Below are 19,573 nucleotides of genomic sequence, written 5' to 3' on the forward strand. Positions count from 1 at the left end.
TTGCTGAGTCGTGTCCAGCTATTTGAGACCCCATGGACTGCAGCTCACCAAGCTTCCCTGACCTTCACTGTCTCCTGGAGTTTGCTCAAACTCATGTCCATTGGTTTGGTGATGCCATCCAGCCATCTTATTCTCAGTCTCTTCCTTCTCCTCCTTCCCTCAATAGTTCTCAGCATCAGGGTCTTTTCCAATAAGTCCACTTTTCACATCAGGTAGCCAAAGTATTGGAGGTTCAGCTTCAGCATCAGTCCTTCCAATGCATATTCAGGGTTAATTTCCTTTAGGATTTCCTTTAGGAGTCCAAGGGACTCTCATGAGTCTTCTCCAGCACCACAATTCAAAAGCATCAGTTCTTTGGTGCTCAGCCTTCTTTATGATACAACTCTCACATCCATACATGACTACTGGAAAAACCATAGCTTTGTTGGCAAAGTGATGTCTCTGCTTTTTAATACGCTGTCTAAGTTTGTCATAGTTTTTCTTCCAAGGAACAAGCATTTTTTAATTTCATGGCTGCAGTCACCATCTGTAGTGATTTTGGAGCCCCCCCAAAATAAAGTCTATCACTATTTCTATTTTTTTCCTTCCCATCTTTTTGCCATGAAGTGATAGCACTGGATGCCATAATCTTTGTCTTTTGAACACTGAGTTTTAAGCCAGGTTTCTCACTCTCCTCTTTCACCTACATCAAGAGGCTTTTTAGTTCCTCTTCACTTTCTGCTGTTAAGGTGGTGTCATCTGCATATCTGAGGTTGCTGATATTTCTCTTGGTAATCTTGATTCCAGCTTGTGATTCATCCAGCCCTGCGTTTTGCATGATGTACCTTTTTTTAAAGTTAAATAAGCAGGGTGACAATATACAGCCTTTCTCAATTTTGAGCCAGTCTGTTGTTCCATGTCCAATCCTAACTGTTGCTTCTTGACCTGCATACAGGTTTCTTATGAGGCAGGTAAGGTGGTTTGGTATTTGCATCTCTTTAAGAATTTTCCATAGTTTATTGTGATCTATACAGTCAAGATCTTTAGTATAGTCAAGAAGCGGAAGTAGCGGAGTCCAAACTTTAGTTGATTGATGTCACAAGGGTCAGAAAAGTTCAACACCATCATTTCTTAGGTTCCACCTGACCAGTCTGCAGTCTCAGCCTGTAGTCTCCATCCTCCACATGGGTGTGGGCTTTCACTCCTGCAGAACTTGAAGATTTGTATCAGATTGCTATATATGTCCTTCGAGGAGGAACTGGGATTCTGTTTTACCTCTGCACTATTATTTCTTGAGTGCTTTTCCTTTGTTCCTGCATTCCTTTGTTCCCTTAAGATTGTTAATTACTAAGACCAGTTCAAAGGCAAGTGTTGTGGCCAGACTTAGATCATGAAATGGCTTAGGTCTAAAATGACTTTTCTTATGTCAAGAAAGTCATTCCTGCTTCTCTTTCTTTAGGGACTCCCTACTATATCAGCATACATAACTACCTTACTTTAAAGGAGATATGAACATAAATGAAGCATGTATTTTAGAATATCTACATCAACCATATTGTGATATGGAAATATCTATGGTTACTATTGGTGGCATTTTAATACCATTGTGGTTTGTTGCTTCATAATTTCAGGAAATGATAAATTTCATTTAGAGGTTAGTGACAATAAAAATGTTACATTTTATAATCTGCATTCACTGATCCTCTGAATTTTATTCACGGTTCTCTTGGGGGTCTGTGTATCCAGGTAAAGATTACACATAAGAATCTGGACCATAACAAAATCTAGAGAAGGTCCTTGAAACAACTTGTGTGTATTGTGACCTATGAATTGCTCGGATTCTTCATTTCTATGGCAAATGAATGACCCATAGGGATTTTGAAGTCCTCTGAAGTTTTGTATAAACTTTTCCTAGAAAGCCATGACCTCTGTCTGTCACTACCCTTGAATCCTCTGTTGGAGTAAGCTTGGAAATGATGGTACAAGCATGGGCCGGGAATTTTAATAAAAACACATCTTATTTTAACAAGAAAGCTATTGGTGATTTTGGAAAAACAGTACTTAGTCTAAAATGTGCAAATCTGGGAGCTAAACTGTAAATATCAGGCAACACAAACTCGAAGAGATTTAAAATTAAGAAAAAGTATTTAAATAATTGCCTACTAAAATTTTAGTTTCCTTAGAAAACATCTTTGTGAAAACATAATTCTCCTTTTAGAAACTATAGTTCACTTACATAATCCTCTTTACAGGGAATATTGTCCAAGTCTTACATGATGGAGAGAAAATTATTGTTTGGTTATTGCTTAGTTCAGTTTTTTATTTAAATTAATTCAGATTTTGCTTCTACCACTAGATAAAACTATTTCTAAGATACAGAGTTGCTGCTAGAATTACTTCCTCCAGGTTTTATGTAACAGCATATTGTGTAGGAAGCTTATTAGTTCATGCTGTTTGCTTGTATCACCCTAACCAATGATCTATTATTTTTAAGAGCCAGTGGGACGAATAGAGGGAATAGTATGTAAACATATACATTATCATATGTAAAACGGATAGCGAGTGGGGATTTGCTGTGTGATACAGGGAGCTCAACCCAGTACTCTGTGACAACCTAGAGGAGTGGGGTGGGCGGGGAGATGGAAGGGGATTCAGGAGGGAGGGGACACATGTATACCTGTGGCTGATTCATGTTGATGTATGGCAAAACCCAACACAATATTGAAAGCAATTATCCTCCAATAAAAAAAGAAAAAAATTTAGAATTATATAAATTATATATATGCACTTTTACTTTTTCTGCCATAGCCATCAACTATGTCATTAAAAAAATTAGCAACATGTTACAAACTAAAGCAAAACTCGTATGCTATTTTACTGTTGTTCCTTAAGCCATTTTGGTTGGATGTAAAGGAGGTCCTTCCTTCCATCTCAGCACTGTTAAATATTAGAAAGAAGGAAGGTATCTTTTTCTTTAAAGGTCGTTAAAAACCTCTTATAGCTGAGGCAATTTGAGAATTCTCCTGTCCCTGAAGGTAGTGAGTTGGACTAGATCACTTTCCAGAGCCTCATGTGGCAGTTTTGATTTATGATTCTGTGTTCTGATATGCAAAAGGAGTTTGGTATGCTGATGTGCAAATGATCTGGCTTGAATAAATCATATCAAAGCATGCTCCCTCTTTTAGTATTTTTTTCTCTTATGAAAAGAATTTATTTTCAGAGATAGAATGAGGGACAATTATTAGTGTTTGCAGAGTATTTGATGAAATGAAAAGAAGAAAAAAACAAATTTCATACTGACTGTTGAAAATTTCTGTGGTAGTTGGCATATTATTTTGTTTTTCTCTCTCTTATGGAGCTTTGTTTCTTCAAGAGCATTAAAAGTTACCCAAAGAGTAATTTTGGTTTTAAGACTAGAGAACACATCTGTTCTTCTGGGACCAGAACTCTAAGGTGATTAGTGCTCCAGGGATGTATGAAACCAATGTAATGATTTGCCTTTGCATGAGAAATCACCTTCTTCTTCAAAACCTGAAAATCCCTACAGAGTTATGACTCACCTAGCCCGCTGGGAGAGCTGTGGAGAGGATGGCCTCACACTGGGAGAGACAGATAATTGTGAGGGCCAGCAAAGTTTTAGAAGACAGGCTGCTTGGGTGGAAAGAGAAACATTAAACAGAAATACAATGGAGCTACAATAAAAATATCTCTGGATAAATTGGAGAGTAAAATAATAACAGTGTAATGGCTCAAGACTCAGACTAAAAATTGGGGGATGATACATTCTGATCCTGGCACTGTGATTATCTCACCCTGTGTGCCTGTACAGACAAATCACTTCCCATCTGAGATTCAGTTGCTGCAGTTGAATGGGTTCAGAAGGTGACAGCATACCTCATGGGCGTAGGCATATTTGCTTTCCTCTTGTGGAGTCCCTCACTGAATTGGGAAACCAGGAGAAACACCATTGCTTCCTTACAGCTTTCTTTGTTCATTGCTACCACCTCCCACAATTCCATTCACATTTGAAATTTTAGGAATTGAAGCTGGAGGCATCTTGCTGTGCTGTGCTGTGCTGTGCTTAGTCTCTCAGTCATGTCAGATTCTGAGACCCCATGGACTATAGCCCACTAAGCTCCTCTGTCCATGGAATTCTCCAGGCAAGAATACTAGAGTGGTTTGCTATGCTGTCCTTCAGGGGATCTTCCCAACTCAGGGATCAAACCCAGGTCTCCTGCATTGCTGGTGAATTCTTTACCGTCTGAGTCACCAGGGAATCCCATGAATGCTGGAGTGGGTAGCCTATCCCTTCTCCAGGGGATCTTCCCAAACCAGGAATCCAACAGGGGTCTCCTGCATTGCAGCATAATTCTTTAGTAACTGAGCTACCAGGGAAACCAAGAGGCATCTTATATTAATATAAAAATTATTTTGCTGAAATCTATTCACTTGGACCAATTGGAATAGAAAACATTGCCACCTTGAGTCATTTTGACTGCATGCAAAACTGTTGGACACCCAAGATAGACTATCTCCAGATCCTCAAAGAGAAGGGTTCTCACCATGCAGTTACCTGGGGACCAAGGTGATTCCTGGCAGGTACAGTCATGCCTTTATTCCTCTTTTTCTCAAATTCTTAAAATGCAGCTTCCAGCTGGTACCATAAAACAATCTGGAAACTCAAGTGGATTTGAAATATAGACACCCGTATCCTGGCTTCTTTATTTTCACAGGGCTAGAAATACTTGACCAAAACAAAACCCCCAAACCAACCAACCAAACAAGCAAAGGAGGCAGTGAGGATAGTATGAAAGTGAGAGTGACAGTTGCTCAGTCGCCTCCGACCCCATAAACTGTACAGTCCATGGAGTTCTCCAGGCCACAATACTGGAGTGGGCAGCCTTTCCCTTCTCCAGGGGATCTTCCCAACCCAGAGATTGAACCCAGGTCTCCCGCTTTGCAGGTAGATTCTTTACCGTCTGAGCCACCAGGGAAGCCCAAGGATAGAAGAGGGATGATGAATATTCTCCTGAGGTTTATCTTCTGTGTTATGTGACTTTCTTCTTTCTGCTCATCAAAGATTTCTTAGACTTCCCAGCTTTTTCTCCTTGAATCAGGGTTAACTTTCTTGCTTTAACTTTCAAGCTTATCTGTTTGTTATTTAAAGTACTATTTAAAATCACACAAACTTTTTTGAATGGGTGTTTCAAAGCTGAAAACAAAACACTCCTGATACAAACATATAACTGAGAATATTTGGAAGGAATATATACTACCTGTATAAGATGAGTATTTATTTTCTATATAAAAAATTTTATAACATGACTTTTTAAATTCTGCAACTAAACCAGTGGGGATAATTAGATAATAAATACTATTATCACTCACATTTAATCCTTCCTCCTATTGCTGATCCTAATCCTTCACATATCCTCCAGGAACTTGCTATACCAGTTTCATTTTCACTCATAACATCCTCAAATCTTTTCTTGAATCTTAAAATATTTGTGTTAAGTGTCTTCAGTGTGTTAGGCAATGGGCTGGTTGCTGGGAAAACAGCAGTGAATAAGACATAGCATCTACACTTGATTAAATTGCAGTCTAACATGGGGGAATGAGAAGTAAATAAGTATCACAAGATGGAGAAATGAGTATTTTGAGAGTTTGTGATATGCCCTAATTCTTCTGCTACGTCAAAATAATGCTCAGGATTCCTTTGTCCTAAGAAACCTCATCTAATTCTTATACGGACACCTTTTACTACCAGATTTTCCCATAGGACATTAGCTCTTTCTCCTATTTTACAGTTTATCTCTACCATTCAGGCTCCTGCTCTCACCCATCCTACTGGTACTGATATTTGTCATTGAAGAATATCTTCTAAAGGCCAAATCCAGGGTCTGTTTTCTTAACCTTGTTTCCTCTTGACTTAATGAAGCACTCTTCATTGCTGACTGCCCCAAGCTCACTGACTGGATCCTTGAACAGCTGCCTAATGTGTTTTACATTTGTCTTTGTCCCGATTCCCTCCCAAGATGTTAATCATCGTTTCTAGCTCCAGCTCCTCTCCTGAGTGCCATCTTTCATTTTCACCTGTGCATTTCCCCCTAGATGTTCTGCCAAAACTTAAATTCATGGGGATAAGTACTAACTCATCATATTCAAACTCCAAAAAGCATATCTTTGACATGATACAGTTTCTCCCTCTCTCTCTCTTTTTAATCTTTAACGGTTCCTTGTTGCCTACTAAATTATATACAAGGTCTTCAGTAGACATTCAAGGCTCTATATATCCTTAAGCCGTATTTCCAACATTTTCTCCTTTGTTACTTTTCTGTACCCACCCTATCATGAAGACCAAGTTAAGAGGTGGCTGCATTTTAACAGTTGCATATTTTTCTGCTTCTATTTGTTTGCTCATTCTTTTTCTTGGACTGAAATTCTATCTACTTTCATCTGCTTCTGTCAGTATGCTGCCAGTCTTTCCAAGACCCTCACAGTAGTCACCTATTCCATGATGTCACCCTAAAATTGTTTTTCCTTTTTAGAATGCTATAGCATGTTTCTCCTAGAATCTCCCTCTATCATGTATATGTATTTATAATGTGCTTTTTAATATATTATGTAATATCTTTGAGGGATGAACCTAGCATCTTACTTTGACCATATGCCTTAAAAAATATTTGTTGAGTTGCACTTACCCCTTCAAATCATCATTTTTTCTTGACTCATCTGTTTCGGATGTATATTTGTCCCAATAACTTGCATATAGATATAAAAATATATGCAATAAATTTGAGGAGTACATACATTTGTGACTGATAACAACATGTTGAATGACAGAAGAAAGAGCCAAAAAAGAAGAGTAGATTAAAAAAAAAGCAGGGTTAATTAGAACATTGATCTGAAAGAAATCATCAGCCAAGAAATAGATGAAGAGGAAATGGATGGGCAGTAGCCTATGTAGAAAGAATACTTAAGTATTTGACTCTGTGGTGAAACCAAAATGAATTAACAGTCAACAACAAATTGTTCAGCTCTATCATTTATTAGAAGTCAAAGTAGGGAAGTCACTTAATTTCTTAGAGTATTTGCTCTTTCAGCTATTAAAAATTATTGAACACTAGAACTAAGTATAAGACATTTCCAGGTGCTGGAGTTACAACTGCAAAAAAGAATACATGGTCTCTGTCCTTATGGACTAAAACATTAATGAAATAATAATCTTTGTCCCACGTTAAAGTAAATGATACTTTTCGTCTTGAAAAGTTATGATGCAAAAGGTTAAATCAGAGAAAGACAGAGCATTAAGAGGAGAGACATAAATAAATACTATGTGTGAGATATTAAAATACAAATAATAATGTGGATAAAAAATGTGTAGTGTATTACTTGGGTATGTTTTTGACATACTTTCACTCCTGATGTTATTTCACTTTCCCTGTAATGCATTAGGGTGTGAATTCATTTATTATGCTTAGTAACAGAGCATTTTTGATCTGAAGATATATGTACTGCTTCACATTTGAAAATTTCTTAGTTATGGCTTCTTCAAGTATTTCTACTCTTATAGCCTACATTCTTCTGGAACTCCTCTTACATGTATATTGGTGATTCTCAATGTATCTTCCATGTTTATTTTCCTTTTCTTTCTTTTCTTTAACATGGTTGAATTTACTGTATGTAAATTATACCTAAATACAGCAGCTATGAAATATGTATCATGGCCAGGACTGGTTCTTGTCCTTCCATGTTTCTTGGCTATTCTTTCTCTTAAAAAATGCCTTTCTCTTTTTATGCATTATTCTGGGAAATTTGCCAGTATTTGAGTCTAAATGTTTTTGCCTTTTGTTTCATAATTTCCTCTTCATTTTTTTTTTCATGCAAGTTTTTCTTTAATACATCTCCTTGGGCAATCTACACATATTTATCTGAAAGTCTTTTCTATAATACACCTTTAACTATATATAATTAAAAAATAAAATTTTTACCACACTTTCATAAAATTAATTTTGAGTGAATTTATCACTTGATTTTTTACTTTTTTGGCATTAAGCATCTTCATGGGGTTCTGGAATTTTGTTTGGTAGAGAAGTTGTTTTTTTATAGGCATAAAAGTACATGTCTTTATTTCTTCTGATACAAAAATCAGTATATGCTCCTTATAAAAATGCATAAAAGGAGTATGTAATAGAAAGCAAAATTTCTAGAAATAACCACTGGGTCTAGCTTGGTTATACTCCTTTAGATGTTTTGTCCCCCTCTCTGGCTAGTAACATGCAATAAAATTGCAAAAGTGATATGGTAAGATCACCTTTGTGGGAGACTTTTGCATTTATTTTTTTCCTGTGCCTCTGCTTCTGGATCATCCTTCATAGTCTTATTTTTGCAGTTGTTTCCTCCTAGCCATTGGTGTCTCAGCCCAGATCCAAGTCTCTTATTGGTACTGCTTGTCACTGTAGTAGCAACAGTGCAGATCATGCCGCTGATCCTAGAGAGGCCTTGCTTGACACTGATGACGCTCTGCTATTCTTCTCTTGCCTCCCTCTATCTGGAGCATCTTATAAAGCTAGGCTCACCTCAAGAACAAGTTGTAGGAGTTATAACAGTCCAGCCTCTGACTTCCAGCAATGACTCTAACTTTGTCACATCTTTTCTCTAGAGGCACATTTAGTTCTTATTATTTGCAGAAGCAACACTCTCAGCCACTAGTGGCTGCTTCTGGCTCAAGAGTAGAGCAAGTCTATGATTGTCCCTGCACACTGTCTTCAATTTTCATTCTTTTCAGTTAGCAAAGATGTTAAATACTTTTATAAATTTTCCTTTGTCATTGAGTTTGAATAATTTCTTTCACATACATTCAACATGCATGGTCATTTTCAGAAAACTTGAATTAGTTAATTTAAAACTAGCTGATGTCCAGCTATACTGGCAGTCACCTAGAGAGAGAGCAGTGAAAAGATAGCAGTGTATATCTATTAGTAGAAATGCTATGGCTTGAAATTCTTACAGACCTTACAAGGATAATTGCTTTACAGAATTTTGTTGTTTTTCTGTCAAACCTCAACATGAATCAGCCATAAGTATGCATATATCCCCTTCCTTTTGAACTTCCCTCCCACCTCCCTCTCCATCCCACCCCTCCAGGTTGATATAGAGCCCCTGTTTGAGTTTCTTGAGTCATACAGCAAATTCCTGTTGCCTATCTATTTTACATATGGTAATTTAAGTTTACATATTACTCTTTCCATATATCTCACCCTCCCCTCCTCTCTCCTCATATCCATAAGTCTATTCTCTATGTCTGTTTCTCCATTAAAAGTGAAGTTGCTCAGTTTTGTCCGATTCTTTGTGACCCCATGAACTGCAGCCCACCAGGCTCCTCTATCCATGAGATTCTCCAGGCAAGAATACCGGAGTGGGTTGCCATTTCCTTCTCCAGGGGATCTTCCCAACCCAGGGATCAAACCTGGGTCTCCTGCATTGTAGGCAGACGCTTTACCATCTGAGCCACCAGGGAAGTCTATTGACAGGTGAATGGATAAAGAAGTTGTGGTATATATACACAATGCAATATCACTTAGCCATAAAAAGGAACACATTTGAGTCAGTCAAATGTGTTTCTCCATTGCTGCCCTGTAAATAAATTCTTCAGTACCATTTTTCTAGATTTCACATATATACATTAGAATATGATATCTTTCTCTTTCTGACTCTCTTCACTCTGTATAATAGGTTCTAGGATCATCCACCTCATCAGAACTGACTCAAATGCATTCCTTTTTATGGCTAAGTAATATTCCATTGTGTATATATACCACAACTTCTTTATCCATTCATCTGTCAATGGACATCTAAGTTGCTTGCAAGTTCTAGCTATTGTAAATAGTGCTACAATGAACAATGGGGTATCTTCTTTTGGCCTCTTCTTTGGAGCCCTCTCTTTGCATATTTATTGAAAACTTATGCTTTTTAAAGCTTAATATAATTCATCTAAAATACTGAAAACAGAAGGGAAATAAGAGCAAGAGTGTAGTTTGATTTATTTCAATCTCACAATGCCTAGAGACAAATATACACTCTCAGTCTTACTAAAGAGGCCATTGTCTATGGTTCAATCCATATCATGTTAGTGATTCATTAAGTATACTTTAAAAATCTCTGGGCTTCTTCTTCTCATTAAACAAGATTTCTCCAGTTTTCAAGCAAAAAGGGACACAATTGCTACTCCTTATCTCTGTGTCTCTAATTTCAATTTCTTCACATATATCAGAATTCAATAAACATTTGTAGACTGTCAACTTGCAAAAAGAGTGTCTGCTTTCACTATAGGATTGTAAGAATGTGATCTATGCATTTTTAATTTCTAAAGACTTTCTAGCATTTATGAAAGAAGTCAGGTAGCTGGAAAAGTTATATCTCTGCCATTTCTCCTTGGAAATAGCCATTACAGTGACACCACACAGTATTATTATGCTAGGCCCAAAGACTACTGTTTTATTTTTTTAGTTTTATTGAAGTATAGTTGACTTACATTATTGTGTTAATTTCTGCTGTACAGCAAAGTGACTCCATTATACATATATATTCTTTTCCATTATGTTTATCACAGAATATTGCATATAGCTTCCTGTGCTATACAGTAATACCTTACTGTTTATCAATCCTATATATAATAGTTTATTAATATAGCTGCTAATCCCAAACTCCCAAACCCTCCTTCCCTCAACCCCCTTCTCTCTTGGCAAGCACAAGTCTATTTTCTATTTCCATGTGACCTCTGGTTTTTGGTGTCAAAATCTGTAGATTTATTTATGGAATGTCATTAACTGTGTTATTCTTTCCATATCTATTGCAACATCACTATTTTCCTTTTCTTTTCCTGAACAAATTCAATTGCTTTTAACTGGTCTTCCTACCTGAGTCTAATGGTATTTAATGTTTATGAGGTCCTGAAATTTTCTGAAAATCTGACAAAATGTGTGTAGCTTTTTTCTTGAAAATGCACTTAAGTATGTACAGTCTACATTTTAAATACATTTCAATGAGGTTCATAAATCCCTTAAGCTGCCATGTGGACTCCTAAAAGTGCTTCCATTTGAACTTAATATATTCATTTCATTCACCCATTCTTTTTGCAATTAAATGCTTCTGCATCTGCACTAAGGTACATAAATTTATGCTAAGCTCTGGATATATAAAGATATATGGGAAATAAATTTTCCTCTTAAGGAACTTCTAGTCAAGACAAGAGGGAAGAACTATGTTCAAAATATACAACAAAGTGATAATAGTCATTTGTGTCTTTCCAAAGACAGAACATTTTGATTCTGTTAGGGATCAGATTGACCCTGCTAAAAGAATGCCTTTATTATTCTATTCCCACATTAAGCAAACTGCAATGGTGCTCTATTAACGGAGAAAAATGAACAAACTTTTAAACTTGAAATCTAAGAACTTTGCTAATCAGACTCTAGTCTATTTTTGCTGTGAGCTGCCTGCAATATCACATGTGGAAAGTTAAATAAAAATCTCTGGATTTCAGTTTTCTCATCTATAATAATAATAATGATAATAGCAAGAAAAACAAGAATAACAGATACAAAATATCTCATAGAATTTTGGACAGTGAAAAGTGAAAGTGAAAAGTGAAAGTGAAGTCACTCAGTCGTGTCCAACTCTTTGCGACACTGTGGACTGTAGCCCACTAGGCTCCTCCGCCCATGGGATTCTCCATGCAAGAATACTGGAGTGGGTTGCCATTTCCTGTCTTGCATTTATTATCTCTCTTGTATCAGAGTAGCTAAATGAGGACTTCGGGTCAGCAGCACCTCTGATCCTTTCTTGCTTTGCCAATTTTTGTCTTTATGGTTTGGGACAAGTAATTTGACCTGATTATCAATTTTCTCAGTGCACAAAGGAAATAATATGAACCCTGAGGGCAGCTGAGGCTTAACTCAGGTCTAAATGAGACACTGCAAATGATCTGACCGTGATCTGACCATGGTATCTAACACAGTACTAGATATTATTATTACTATACATATAAATATAAAAACTATAAGACTTTAAAAATAGATATACTTATCATTATTCACATATAAGAAAACCGAGGCTCCGATAGTTAAATAACTTTCTCAGGTTGTACAGGTACTGAGAAGTGTAGTTGGGATTCAAGTTTCTCTGACTCTAGAGGTCATGGTTAATCCAAAGCCAGGCAGAGGGTGGCATGGGGTACAGGGAGAAGAGGCAAGAAATGAGAGGGAGAGAAGAGCAGCGGTGCTGTTCTTAGCATACGGCCATTTGTTCCCCTCTCTTTTCAACTTTCTAATTTGAATTTTCCACTTCAACTGGTCATGTCTAGTCACCAACCCAGAATCACCTCGCCTCTGAGTCTTTGTCTGTGCCATGTCTTGTCTCTTGCCTCTAGGTTCAGTTCCTACTCCTTCTGAAAAGCCCTGGGAGAGACTCATTGGCTTTTGGAGACTGTCTAGACCACATCTCTTGGGAGTCGTCTTTTGCAGTTCAGGTTCCATAACACTTGTTTTCTGTATCACTCACTTGCTGCTCATGTTGCCCAGCTCTTTGTTGTTGCCTTTTAGGTCCGTGTGTTTTAGGTCCTGGCTGCACAAGGGTCACACCTCCTCGTAGCAGGAGCTGTGGTTTGAAATCACAATGCCTGTGGTGCTGTCTCCCATGAACTAGCATTCTGTGCATATCTCATTGTTGAGTGAGTGCATTTCATCCTGGAAAATAATATTAAAGTATGTCTTCCTTCAGCACTCTGAAATCACAATCTCAATCATAAGGAAAATACAGTTCTATTTGTGCACTGCTTCATTAGAAATATAGCTAATGTGCAGAGTAATAAACACTTTTATTCTTGTAACTGGAAGATGGATGACAAGATAATAGTGTCATGGACTTGAAGGAAATCATGGCATCAAGGGAAATGTGATGAAATGCTGCTGCTGCTGCTGCTGCTAAGTCGCTTCAGTCGTGTCCGACTCTGTGGGACCCCATAGACAGCAGCCCAACAGGCTTCCCCGTCCCTGGGATTCTCCAGGCAAGAACACTGGAGTGGGTTGCCATTTCCTTCTCCAATGCATGAAAGGGAAAAGTCAAAGTGAAGTCGCTCAGTCGTGTCCGACTCTTCGAGACCCCATGGACTGCAGCCTACCAGGCTCCTCCGTCCATGGGGTTTTCCAGGCAAGAGTACTGGAGTGGGGTGATCTAGGGAGTTTATTATTTTGATCTCTTCCTTTTTTTCTTTCTTTTTTTTCCCTCTTCTGAGAAAAATGAGTTACTATAGCATTTTAAGAGTCCAGCATCCTCGAAGCCCTGTTAATGTAACAGTAACATTCTGAGCATTTATGCTGTTTACTTGCCCTATGTAACACATAGGTGTCAGACAGTGGGTAAAGTTCTTTCCTGAGAGTGTCTGATTCCTTATGCAAGATCTTCATATTTGCCTTGTTATATGATTGGGGGAAAAAGATACTTAAACATAAGAACTCAAGACAGTTAAGTTTTTTCCTCAGTGAAACTTTTATTTTAATCTTTGGGATGTTGCAAACTGTAAGTGTTGCTCTTACAGTTTATGGTGAGCTTTTGACTTGTATTATCTTTGATATTTTTTCTTTTGTTCAGATTATTTTCTGTAGATAAGGAAGACGGGAAAAGGAGACTTCAAACAGATGGCACTGGTGCCTCGGGTATGATCTTAACAACAGGCTGTGTCCTGCACTGCTGGAAACGCTGTTATTGAGGTAACTAAGCATAAGGCATATGGTCATGCCATGTTGATTTTGGGAATCAAAAAATAAAGTTTTTACTTATGTCTGACAGAAAACCAGTTTACTTAATAGTTTTTCCTTTAAACTTAAGTAGAAGAGTACGGGACTAGAAAATTTAAATTTATGTGGTTATTAGAGCATGATTACATGCTGTCTCACAGAGCAGTTTGACATTGTGCTTGTGAAATAATGCATTCCGTTTTTTGCTTTGCTTTTAATGGTCATTTCTCAGTCTTCGTCTCACGTGACCTTTGAGGGCATATGACATGAGTGCTCACCCCCCTTCCTTGATGCCCTTTCTTCACATGGTTCTGTGGTTTTCATCTGGGCACACTGGCCAGTTCTCAGTCTCATTAACTGTTGCTCCTTTTTCTCCCTTCCCTCCGATTGCTGAAGTATTCCAACACACTCACTCCCTTGGTGGTTGTATCCATTCTCATAGCTGATATACCAAGTGCTGCTGCTGCTGCTAAGTCGCATCAGTCGTGTCTGACTCTGCGCAACCCCATAGATGGCAGCCCACCAAGCTCCCCTGTCCCTAGGATTCTCCAGGCAAGAACACTGGAGTGGGTTGCCATTTCCTCCTCCAATGCATGAAAGTGAAAAGTGAAAGTGAAATCACTCAGTTGTGTCCGACTCTTCACGACCCCATGGACTGCAGCCTACCAGGCTCCTCCGTCCATGGGATTTTCCAGGCAAGAGTACTGGAGTGGGGTGCCATTGCCTTCTCCGAGTAGGTGCCAACAAATTCCAAATTTATATCTCCAGCCCAGAGCCTGAGCTACTGACATCAGTATTTAACAGCTGACTTTACTTCTCCACTTAGATGTCTAACAAGCATCTCAGATTAGACATGTTCAAAACTCTTTCCTTCCAAACCTGCTTCTGCTCCAGTCTTCTCTGTCTCATTTGATGGCATTTCCATCACTCCATATGATTTCCAAAAAATAACTCACCATAGTCCAATTACTGTTGACTCTTTTGAAGAGAAAGGCCATTGAGGCTAGCTGAGGCTTTTGTGTATAGGAAAGCACATAACTTCTTATTCTTCTTCTAGGGAGCTCTCCTTTTTTATTTCAGTTTTCAATTTTTTAAATTTCAATTTTCCTTCTATCTCCTGGCCATCAGAAAGGGGGTTATTGGGGGAAGCAATAAGTCACTTCACTTTGATTCTTTGTGACCCCATGGACTGTAGCCCATCAGACTCCTCTATCCATGGGATTCTCCAGGCAAGAATACTAGAGTGGGTTGCTATTTCCTCCTCCAGGGGATCTTCCCAACCCAGGGATCAGCTGATGACTCTTACGTCTCCTGCATTGGCAGGTGGGTTTTTTGCCACTAGCACCACCTGGGAAGCCCAATAATTTCATACGTTGGGTGTAATTTTGAAATGGCACTCAGAAGTAGGAATTGATACCACAGTATTGTTTTCTTTCCAAACATGACTACAGCCTGGCAAGGCTTAAGTAATTACTGAAGGATGAAAACAGTGTAAGTATTAACTAAATATTAACATGGCTACTGATGTAGTAATAGATGCTCCTATCTAATTTGTGGTTTTGGGAAAGGTGCTCTGACTCCCTTTCATAGGACTGTTCTAATTTCTGGACCTCTGTGTTTACTGCAACAGAATATGACTGACTGCCATTGAAAGCAAGCCACGCTGGGAGAGGTCTGGTAGAGCCATGTAGCTCTCATTAGTTAATGCGGTGGTATTTTTTTTTTTTTTAGCAATTTTTAGTAATCATGGAACTGAGTAATATTAAGAATAAAAGAAGCATGTCACACTGTCCTGATTTTTAAATATCATGGGCTTCTCTGGTGGCTCAGATGGTAAAGAGTCCGCCTGCAATGCAGGAGGCCCAGGTTCGATCCCTGGGTCGAGAAGATCTCCTGGAGAAGGGAATGGCTACCCACTCCAGTAAAAGTAGACTTTTCTTGACATTTCTTCCTTGTGTCATTTAATGTGTTTCCTGTACAAGCAAAGAGTCAAGTGAGCATATGTTGCCCTATTATTTAAGGACCCCTTTTCCTCTTCTTTAGAGGTATTTTCATGCAAATTGTGCTTAAGATGTGGTAGATAGTCTCCCAAAATAGCTGCACAACAATTCCTCCTTTTCCTGTGTATGCATTCCACTCCTACCAGAGTTGCAGCCTATCTCCCAAACACCCCACCCATCTTGAGTTGGGCTGGCCTTGTGACTTGTTCTAACCAGTAGAATACTAAAGACAAAAAAGTGATGCTGAGCCAGCTCTGGGCCTAGTTTTGAGGGAGTGGCAGTTTTGCTCTTGCTCTTTTTGGATTCCAGCTGCCACAATATAGGGAAATCCAGGCCATCCTGCCAGTGAGAAGAACCAAGGTGGAGAGACCCTGGAAGATGAGTCACCATATGGAGAAAGATACCACATGAAGAAAAACTGAGTTGTCCAGCTGACAGTCAGGACCAATTCCTAGCTATACGAATGAGGTTTTCTTGGATGATCCAGTTCCTGCTCAGCTACCAAATAAATGTAGCTGTGGGAGGGACCCTAGCCAACACCATATGGAATAGAAGAAGTAACTTCAGAATTGTGAGATGCCATAAATTGCTATTTTGAGGCCTAAGTTTTGGGGTGGTTTGCTAAATTGCAATAGATAACTGATACAAAGGACTTTGGGGCACCAAAGGATTGTGGTTTAATGTTTAATTTTGGACCTCGTTTGAAGTTATTTGGTGAGTTTCCACAAGGTTCTGAAAGTGGTTTATTCCATTTGGTAGACACTCTAACAGAGGTATTGGAGGGGTAGCAAGTGATTGCTGAGAAATCAAAAAATGGCAATGCTTCTCAGGGGTGTCATGAAGATGAGGCCACTGGTTCCTATGTCTCCGGCCACAGCCCTGCATGGCGCTGTGCCCACAAGATGGAGAGGGAGATGCCCAGGGATAGAGGGAAGATGATAGATGAAGAATATATTTGCATAGGTCAGGCATAGGTCTACCTGACTGCTGTAGTGACATGTTAAAATGACAACTCTTGGTAGATTGAAGTCTAGAGATAGTAATACCCTACTCACCTGTGTGTCAGTGATGTGTAGAGGGCAGATGTTCATTTGGTAGGTTTGAATATAAATCATAATTTTTTTTTTAAAAGAAGTAGTGAATATTTGAAGTTACAGGATGTATATTTCTGAACTGTTTTCAAGAATTCTTACCTTTTTATAGACTCATTTCAACTCTGCGTTTGAAACCAGATGGTTTATTCTTGAACTGAAAGACTGAATATATTAACCTTTAATGTAAATGCACTTACTCATTGAGCAGTTGGTTACTCCTACATTTTTCTGCATGACCTTGGTGACAAAGAACCACTTTTTGACTCTTATTTTTTAAATGCTTACTAGAAAATTTTATTTGAGAGTTACCAAACCATCTGATTTGGATGCTTTAAAATGTGAAAGTCAGAAATAAATTGGCATTGCTGAGGTACTCTGGATGAAAGGGTTACCACCACTCTATAATCTCGAGTTGTAAAGAAACAATTTGAGTTATTTTCTATGTAGGTTGACAAGTGAGCTTTTTTTGTTGGGTTAGAGTTGGTAAAACAAAGACTTATTCAAGCTGTGAAATGCATTCAAGGGTAAACAGCAATAAATGACAAGAGGCCTGTTTTGTCAGATATGTTTTTCACTGTTGTACAGACTTCTGATTAGGGGGAAAAAGGGCTGTTTGAAATTTTGGAATGATGGATCTTCCATAATGGAGATAGGTTTGTTTGGCTGTGAAAGAGAACAGATTGGAAGCTTTATCTTGAACTGGCATGCTATCAGTCAGTTTCTCTTTACCTTTTAAATATCATGTGTTCTTAATAGTATTTATAGTTCAATTTTTTTGTGGTTTTATAGAATCTTTTAAAAATTTTACGTAACTAATATTTTCTGATTCTGGTCTGTTCTAAAGACTACACTTAAACCCACTGGAACTGTATAGCCTCACGAATGGTTTGAATTGGTTTTTGAGTTGTTAAGATATTCAGCCTTATATAAAAATGAACTTGATGGAGTTCAGTGAAGTTTAATAAAGCTGTGGCCAAATTCTACTAAATATCAAAAGCTTCACTTATTGTTATTCCCTAAAAAAACTCTCAAAGAAAGAAAAGTGAGGCAAAATTACACACTCTTATTAAGTTATTATTACAGAAGGAAAGGAATATTAAAGTGCTTTTCAGGAAGATGGGGTGAAATGCCTTGGGATTGACTGTTGAATATAAAGTGAAAGGTGAATGTAGAATTAGGTGAGGGGGAAGGCATCTTTGCAATTTGATTATTTTAATGTTGCTGCTGCTGCTGCTAAGTTGCTTCAGTCGTGTCCGACTCTGTGTGACCCCATAGACGGCAGCCCACCAGGCCCCGCCGTCCCTGGGATTCTCCAGGCAAGAACACTGGAGTGGGTTGCCATTTCCTCCTCCAATGCATGAAAGTGAAAAGTGAAAGTGAAGTCGCTCAGTCGTGTCCGACTCTTCGAGACCCCATGGACTGCAGCCTACCAGGCTCCTCCGTCCATGGGATTTTCCAGGTAAGATTACTGAAGTGGGGTGCTATTGCCTTCGGTGAGCTATAGTTCTAATACAGAATCCAGTAGGTTCTTTCTCATTACGACATTCAAAATTTGTTTACATAAAGAACTCAAGGACATTTACTTCAACTGAAAGTTTTCCTTTCTGTGTGCATTAAAAAAATTAAATCCTTTCTAAAATGGTGTTGCAGTTTTAACCTTAGCAATTTTGCGTGGCATAGTTTTCACATTAAAGGGCTGGAGTTGAAGAGATTTTCTGACAACTTAATTGATTTGTATTTAGTGTTCTTTGGCTTATGTGTTTAGGCTAAAAATAGCTATTTGAGATGACCTCATTTTACTGTTTAAAATTTCAAGTACATCCCATGTGTGGGGGCTTCATCTTCATTTAGGTTCCAGAGAGTTCCTGTTGGTGATTACAAAATTTGATTCTGATATTATGTGTTATTATTTCATTGCCTGTCAGAAAGCAGATTTAGTAGTTAAAGGGAAAACCATCAATAAAAGTTGTTTGCTTTTCTGATTTTATTTCATTTATCAGTAAGAAATATTGATGTTTGTAGATCGAAACTGCTTAGATTTTTCTTCTTGATCAAATGAAAATGAGGTGGCATTCATTATTCCAATGGATAAGTGTGGCCTAGTGCCTGTTAGTATTTATCCATCTGTTTGTTCACTCAGTAAGTGTGGACTTTAATTTTTTTTAATATGGTGTCTGAGGTAGTAGTAATCTTGGCATTGCACTATCTGAAGCGTGAACATTCATTCATTTTGGTTCTAAATCAGTTTAAAAGCTGATTTAAGCTGTGTAATAAAACCAGTATTTCCCTTACTCTTTATGTTTTAACTGGAACATTTCAAAACATTGTAATCATTAAATTTTCTTCACCCTTAAAACCAGCAGTAATAAATTCTTTAACCAGGATTTTAAAAGCTACTAGAATTTCATTAGGTTAGGTAATAAATTGTGGGTGACCTTGAAATCTCTCAAATTCCCATTTACTCTGATTATGGAGGCACAATGTGCTTATGCGGTTTGGGATATACTGATAACATTGTAATAAGATGTAAACTTAAGGTACAAAAAACAACAGTTTATGTGTTTTGGTTAGAAGGTTTGATGAAAGAGGGGAGCCTATGTGCAATGCAGCGTGAAGTAGGAATGACCTTAAGAAACGTGAAAGGGCTGTATGAGAAGGACTTTGAATGCTTGAACAGTGAAATGACGTGCTCTGTTCTGAGATG

At 38.1% G+C, this 19,573-nt stretch overlaps 1 non-coding gene across 1 annotated transcript; it reads right to left on the reverse strand.

Moving 5' to 3' along the window:
* Positions 1–9,427: 9,427 nt before the first annotated feature.
* On the reverse strand, positions 9,428–9,499 carry TRNAC-ACA (transfer RNA cysteine (anticodon ACA)). Its single transcript has one exon. It is a non-coding gene; the product is annotated as a tRNA-Cys (tRNA).
* Positions 9,500–19,573: the final 10,074 nt, after the last annotated feature.

Source organism: Bos mutus, chromosome 2, assembly GCF_027580195.1.
Source record: "Bos mutus isolate GX-2022 chromosome 2, NWIPB_WYAK_1.1, whole genome shotgun sequence".
Taxonomy (NCBI): domain Eukaryota; kingdom Metazoa; phylum Chordata; class Mammalia; order Artiodactyla; family Bovidae; genus Bos; species Bos mutus.